The sequence below is a fragment of the Stegastes partitus genome, unplaced genomic scaffold (assembly GCF_000690725.1).
Source record: "Stegastes partitus isolate 25-593 unplaced genomic scaffold, Stegastes_partitus-1.0.2 Scaffold1501, whole genome shotgun sequence".
In the NCBI taxonomy this organism is placed as follows: domain Eukaryota; kingdom Metazoa; phylum Chordata; class Actinopteri; family Pomacentridae; genus Stegastes; species Stegastes partitus.
The window spans coordinates 137,516-145,414 of record NW_007579232.1 but is presented as its reverse complement, the minus strand read 5'-3'; the positions used below and the strand labels follow the sequence as shown (position 1 = coordinate 145,414).

General features: G+C 41.4%; 1 protein-coding gene across 2 annotated transcripts in view; it reads left to right on the top strand.

Moving 5' to 3' along the window:
* The first annotated feature begins 1,480 nt into the window (after positions 1-1,480).
* The window catches only part of itsn1 (intersectin 1 (SH3 domain protein)), a 51,232-nt gene continuing 44,813 nt past the window's right edge, over positions 1,481-7,899 (top strand). For both annotated transcript variants that reach the window (XM_008300121.1, XM_008300122.1), the window contains exon 1: positions 1,481-1,647. The gene's annotated coding sequence lies outside the window, so the exon portion shown is untranslated. The remainder of the gene's footprint in view (positions 1,648-7,899) is intronic.

Sequence of the window (7,899 nt, the reverse complement as noted above, 5' to 3'; positions counted from 1 at the left end):
TCAGCGCCCCCAGCTGGACGGACCGGGCACTGACAGAGAAAATAATATTAAAAAATAGTCTGTGACCTTTCAAAAATGTTCTTAATTATCAAGTGTTACAGGAAGTATTTACATAATTTATTCAATAATACGTTTATTTATTAGGTACTTAAAAAACAAAGTCTTACAAAGCCTTTTAACGGACATAACAGAATTTCAAGTTATTCAGACTGCACGTTTTAAACATCAATCATGGGCCAAAGCTGCTTTCTAGTAGAAAAGTAAGGCTGTCGTTCTGAATTTACTCAACAGGTTTAAGTAGTAGCAGAGTTTAAAAATATGAAATGGTGTACAATGTGAGGAAAACGAGAGCAGACCGTGTCCTCACACACAGGACTCGCTTCCATCATAGCTTCTCCTCTGCCACAGTCAGACTGATGGTGCACACAAAATAAAACTGGACTCACAAAACTATTGTGTAATATCTATGGTGTTCTGCTGTACACACTTCTTCTGTTTTTAGTTATTTATCTAGTCCTATAACTGATTCATTTTCAATGTATATAAACCCATAACTTATTCTTTTACGTGTATACAAATGGTATTTTGATTGTATTTGTATTTTGCTTGTATTTTGCCCCAACATCTCCCCAGCTCTTTAAGCCCTGCACAAAAAAATCCTAGGTACCAAACAATGTGTGCATATGGCAATAAAGTTCTTGAAATTAAGAAAAGAATCCTGAGTAAAATGAAAACGATTAAGACCAAATGATGTTGTATAAAATATAGATTTACCAGACTAAATAAATATTAATGCTGAGACCGTACAATATTACTAATTACGCAAATTTACCTAATTAATTTAAATATTAGGTTTGGAACCCAACAATATCTTTTTGTTTTATTTCCATCTTTGTTTTCCTTTTGAATTATCATCTGCTGCCTATAAATGGGTTTATATCGACCAGCTGTACATCTGGTTGTACTATTTTGGCACATCACTCCCGTATGTTCAAACTTTGTCTGAATTACTGAATCTTACAAATTTGTGCATTTTTTTGCCACTGGCTGTCAATGTGCATATGCACTCATATTTATGAGATGTTTTCAAATTATAACTAAAATTAAATAGCCTGTTTATCTGTTTTGTGTCACTGAATTTTGTTGTCAAATGCTTTTTTGGACCAGTGGCTTCAAGGAATATTTTTTTCCCCAAAAATTTTATTGTAAAACTTTATTCTGTTCTCTGTTTCTCTTGTTAAGTTGGATTGTCTTTTTCTTTTCTTTGAGAAAATTAAATATGCTAAATTTTATTTGCATATATTCTCACATTAAAGTGGATTTTTCCGAGGAAAACGCCGCCGGCAGGAGCGCTGCTAATCCGTTTACTTCCCTGTGTTCCAGGCTAGAAAACGGCTCTTCAAGTCCTCGCGAGATATCAGTAATGTGGTTAGGGGCATTGTGACTTATCGCGATACGTGAGTGGCGTTACCCCATTTTCCAGCTGTCCCTCAGTCGGTCGGGATTTCAGAGCCACGGGAGAATCACCGGAGCGGGTTTTAGTGATAAACCAGCACCTTTTTGGGAGACGATACCTCATTTTATGGTTACATAAACACGCAACGAGCTACTGTATCCGGGATTTAACGATGGAAACTGAACTATGAGGTAAGAGCAGAGCGTAGTACGGGTGATGTGGAAGAATTTCCCTGAGCGGGCTGACGAGCTGACATTAGCTTCTCACTGGCTAGCCTGGTGCTAGTCGCACTCAGATGTAACGCCGGAGCGGCTAGCTGGTCGTTTTTACCGGCTGTAGCTCACTCCTGTCAGGCTCTAGCTGTGGTATCAGCACCTCTAGGAGGCGTCTGAAGTGGGTCTGTGTAGCAGCAGCAGGGCGACAAGAAATCGGAGGACGATGCAACCCAGTAACTGCCAACAGTTAGCCAGCATGCTAACGTTAAATCACTGCATCTGCACTGGCTGCCCGTGACCTGACGGTAACATTGACCGGTGTTGGTCGCGGTTAACCTTCGTCTCGGTGGTAGCTCGGTCGGCTCAGGGCGAGATGGTGAAGGTGGACGGCGGAGCTTCGGGCAGGGAGCCTCCTCTCAGGGTGGAGGTTAGCCTAGCTTGTGCTAACACCTAACACACACATCCTGATGTTTGTCACAGCTGTGCGTCCAGCTGCTCACCTGTCCGCTCAAAACAACCCTCACAGCACATTTTATATGTACGTGTGTGTGTGTGTGTGCAGCCAGAAACCGCTGGTGGCTGCCGGGCGAGGCGCTTTATCATCTCTGAGAGGATGCAGGAAGTGAGGATGAATTGCCAAACACATCTTTTCCTGTCAGTGTAAACGCTCCTTGCAGAGGATTTGGCTTCTGCATCAGGGCAGATGCGACTTCACAGGTTAGAGGCTCACTGGGCTCCGTCGGTCAGGGCCGGTTTCCATGGTAACGTGGATGCTGATCAGACCTGGAAGGGTTTCAGGTGAAGCCCAGTGAGTTTTCTTTGATGATTTGAAAACGCTTGGTTCTGCACCAACATTGTCAATGTTCTGAAAACTTCACAAAGCCTTACCTGGGCGTCATTTGTTCTGCCAGGAGTTTATCTAGATTAAAGCTTAAAGAAGCTAATTATAAACTAGTGAACGACCAATTTGGTTAACAGTTAACCAGTAAAGTTGTTTAATAAGGCAAACATAGTCGCCATGTTGTGATTGTAGAATCTCAAATGTGAATGCTTAATACTTTTTTTCTGATCATTTTAAACTGAATATTTTAGATTTGGTTCGGTGGTTCAGACAAAACAAGACATCTGTAATCTGTCACCCTGGGATTTAAAACCGTCAGAATACATAAATAAACAGATTAATCTTTAAGATAGTTGATTAAAACATAATTTATTGAAGCAGCATATGTAAATGTAATTTAAAAGTCTGGTGGGAGAGTTATTATCATTTATTAGTGTGACTGAATACTGACTCAAATAGCAGATGTGCTGGAGGAGAGCCGTATGTTTCACAAGTGATGAGTAGCTACACTTCATTATGTTTCATTTAACTGATGTGACCCCCAGCAAAACGTACACGTTCCATAGGGCTGCGACTAACCCTGACTTCATTTGATTGAGCTGTTGATTATGTTTCTTGTTTGTTTAATTAGTTCTTTGGTCTATAATCAAAAAAATGAAGAAAAAGCCCAAAATCACAAATGTTTTGTCCACAACCCAAATATATTCAGTTTACTGCGGTAGAGGAGGAAAGAGAACAGAAAATGTTAACACTGAAATAGCTGGAATCAGAGAATTGTTTTGTTAGAATGACAGAATCAATTAAGTGTTGCATATCTAAAATCTTATACGCCTTGTTTGGCAGTGTCTATATACTCCTGCTAATCAATGTAGATTTAAAGCTGTGCTGTCAATGTTTTGTTAGATCTCTGAGAAATCTACATTATCACAGTTCCACTCAAAAGTTCAAGAGTTAACCTTTAAACAGAAAACAAGGTTCAGTCAACGTTAAACAAGTGCAGCTTTCAGGAGGCGCGTTATCTCCCCGAACGACCTGCAAATCAGATCCGTGCAATTGGGTTTGTTCAGGAAGGCTTTCAACACAGTGAAATGTTTATTTCTAAGACCAGAAGCTTGTAAAATTGTCCTTCAGCTATGAAAATGTGGTGACATATTTTTACCAGATGGATCAGGTAGTTAACATTTTTAACAGTTTATTTTTGCCTTTTTTTGTGATTATAACACTCTTGCACATTATAGCAAGACAAAACCTGCCACCTACCATCCTTCTGATATAAAACCAGTCCTAGTGTTTATCAGTGCATATCGTTTAGTAACCTGATATCAGTGTCAAATGACCACTATGACCTTAAGCCACAAGAAATGCATGTGTTCACTTATTTTGCCTGATCAGAACCAAGCTGGGTGTGCAGTGTCCTTACGTTGAGAAATTATTTAGCGTCTTACGTTGCTTTGTGTTCAAGTTTGTCTTTTCCTGCAAGAACAGAGAAGTCAGCAGCAGCACTAACAGCAGCATATTGGGTGCTTTTAGTTCTGTAGCCTCGCCTTGACTGTTAAATTTAAACACAAATGGACGATATTACTGCCGCAGGCACCCAACAAAGAAGTCACATGGTGGATATTTACATTTTCCTCGTAGTTCGAGCAAGAAAATGACTTCAGTTAAGCTCCAGGAATTTTGGTCTCGCCCTCAGTTTGGTGCTAACATTAGCTAGCTGTGGAGGCTGGTGAGCGTGTTGGTGAGGAGGGACAGCAGCCTGAGGGAGGGATGCAGGACGAGCTGATGGAGAGACTGCAGTGCTGGTGTTTTCTGTGTGTGTGTGTGTGTGTGTGTGGGTTTGTGTGTGCACTGAGTGTGTGTGTGTGCATCCTGTCACCTATCAGGCCTCACCACTTGACAGCAGTGTGACGATAATCGTGTGGTAGTGCGTGTTGGAGGGAGTCGGATGCAGAGCTTAGGGTCAGTGTCAGAGGGTGTGTCGTTAGTGTGTGTGTGAGAAAGACTGTGTGTGTGTGTGTGTGTGTGTTTCTGAGAGTACGAACACACATGTTTTGTGTGTGTGTGGGAGTGTGTAGAGTATGAGAATGCTGATGTGAAGAGGCTGCAGTTATTAATACCAACTCTGTCATGGTTCAGCCATCCGTGCAAGACACCATCAACAAATAAAATACTTCAAACGAGCTCATAATCGTTCTTTTCTGTTGCATTTTTCTGTCTCAAATCATCGCAATTTTGGAACGACTTCTGCTCGATCATCTCTGATTCGCCTCAAATTTTCACACCCCGGATTTCACCAAGATATTTGTGAGATTTTGGCTTGATAAACAAAATTTCTTCCAAGATAATTTGTTTGTTAAATTGCCTGTCGACCCATTTTTAGACTTTTTTTTTTTTTTGCACATTGAAATTTGAGGCTATATTTGAATGACAATATCTCATGTACTAGTTTACAAAAAACTTTTTCTGTTATTTCCCATCATGCCATAGATCCAGAATCTGCAGTATTGGAGTTCAGCCTTGAGCACACAGTACCAAAAACACTGATAATGTAGACGTCAACTCGTGATGTTTTCTGAACTGTATGTAGCCGCAAGTCACAATAATATAAATCAAAACATATAGAATACTTTTTATTCTGAAATATGCCATCACAAAACATGGAATCGCCCTGTTCCTTCTCTCTGTGCCTCTGTCTTTGTTCCCAGGACAGTCGCAGCATTTTTTCCAATCAATTATTTATTGGTTTTATCCTAAAATGTGACATTAACAATCACGAATGCCCATCAGAATATGTTAACTTTGCTCTACAGTGACATTGAATGGAGGGAATCAAGCAAATCCTCACATTGTTCTCGCTAAATCAATCAGTGATTCATTTTCTGTCAGTCAACTAATTGATGAATTGACTCATCGTTTCTGCTCTACTTGAGACTGTGAGGATCAGAGGACTCGGGATTCAGGGTTTTAGTCAGTAGGTCCTGGTTTCTGGGGTCATATTGCCTTTAATTTCAGTAGCTAACTACCAAACACCACTGGGATGATTCTTACAGTACCAGCACAGAGGTTGTGGCAGGAATATTTTTCTTCCCTCCTCCTCCTCCTCCTCCTCCGTGACAGCAGAAGTTGCTGGAGGAGGAGGAAGCGATGGGTGAAGAGATGGAGGCAACCAAGACAAATTAGGCATTGCATATTAATAAGAGTTGCAATTTTCCTCCCAGGCTGCCAATTTATTTCAGCCCTGGAAACTTTTATTCTGCACCGTTTTGAGAAGTATGTCTTGATAGGACCGGGAGTCTCTCTGATGTGGTTCAGTTTGGATGTGACACGATCGGAGCTGATCACAGAATGAATCCTAATACATGTTAATGTGTCTCAGGTTTTAATTTGGCTGCTTGTACATGTAAACCTAATGAAGGCGGTAGTGTCTCTGTAATGGAATGTTACTTCTTGCTGGAGGGGCATTTATTTCATGTTTCTTGTGCTGAATGCAGAGCCAGGAGTGTGCTTGTGATTTTAAACACCCTGCAGTGTCCATAAAGGACTCGATAACACGACTTAACCAGGAGCAAAATGTTGGCTTCATGACGGAGTACTCTGATGAGTTGGCATGCAAATTTTGTCCCATTTCCTTTAAAGATAATCTGCAGCATTATTAATCAATCATCTGTTTAACAAAAACTCAAATTAAGTCCAGTGGAAATCGTTGCTCTTTCTAATAACTGGCATCAAATACAAGCTGCTACAACGACTTGATCACGAACACCATCGTGACACAATTCTGCTCATTTTTGTTTTTTCTTTCGCTCTGGTCGGTCGCCTTTAACCGTCACAGAAGTCTTGTTGGCCGAGCAGCTGTCTTTTATCTTCTGCCTCATCAGGTTCAATCACTGTCAATTAAACAATTAGTCCTTTCTTTCTGGGATGCCCTGTACATCTCAGTGTACATCTCAGACTCACGATGACGAGTATCACAGCAGATGAAAGATCAGTTGATCCACGAGGAGGCTGAAGAGGAACGATGGAGGGGGTCAGCAGGAGAACGAGGTGAAAGGATAAAGCAAGGAGATCCTGATCTGCATCATGTTGTGCGTTTACAGTGTGTTTGTGTGGGTGAGGGGCTTTAACAGGCATCTGCCTGCCTTGATAACAGACCAACACTACAGTTACATCCCAATGCTCTAATTATCCTGACTAATCCCACAAATACAATGCAAGTACACAGGAAAAGCAGAGCAGTAAGCCTTTAAGTACGCACGGATGACAAAGGACGCTGCATTAAAGCTGCAACACACAACTTTACGTTTAGTTTTTAGTCAATAGAGCTGCAACAATCGATTAAATCATTCGCAGCTATTCTGATAGTTGCTTTGAGTAATTTTCAAGAAAAAGAAATCTCTGATTGCAGCTTCTTAAATGTGAATATTTTCTGCTTTCTTTCCTCCTGTGTGACAGTAATCTGAAAGTCTTTGGATTATGAACAGAACAAGACTTTTGAAATGTGCTCTGGTGCTTTGGGCAGCAGTCACTGACATTTTCTTACCATTCTCTGATATTTAAGAGCCCATGAAAGTAGTTGACTGAATAATAAACAGATTAATCATCCGTTGCTGCCCTGCTGTTCATTCGTAGTAACAAGAAGGTGACGTTTCATTGGAGGTTGAAGTATTTGTGCTGCTGGATTTGTGAATTGTACCAATTTGAGTCATACTACGAGGTCCCGCGATGCTGCTGAACGCAGACGGCGACCTGCTCAAGTCAGTAAACAACATCAAATCCAAATATATCTCGATGTGCTGAACTCTTTCCTCGCTGTTTCTACATTTTCTGCCGGTGTCACAAGGGGTGCCGCTGCTCGTTTGCTTTTCTCTGAGGTATTGTGTAAAACTGGCATCAACAGAAGTCTTTCACAAGTGGAGCGTTTTTGGCATTTTGACTTTTGTCGATAGATTTAAGCAGCGTGAAAAGTCGTTCTCTGTTAATTGTTAACTTTCACCAACTGTTGAGTTTCTGCCCACAAGCTCTCGTATTTCGTGGCGATTTTTCTGCAGATTGTTTCGATCAGATTCTGGCTAAAATAAGAAGCAGTTGGCCGAGCGCCCCCCGGTTTACAGAGCAAGACGTGCTGTAGTTGTGTATAGCTGCTCGGCTGCTTCGGTGTTCTTTCAGTGTGTGTCTGTGTGTGTTTGTGTAGGGTGGGCTTTGTTCCTCTGACCTAGTTAAGCTGGTTACTTTGTCCTCCCACTCTGATGATAATGGGGCGCACACAAGCGTCGCCATACACCCTCCAACAGGCCGAGGACCGCGTGAGACCCAAGAAACGGTCCCACTGCCACTTCTCAATGAGACTTTCTGGGGAAGAAAAGCACATTTTCACTCAGTGTTCCGCC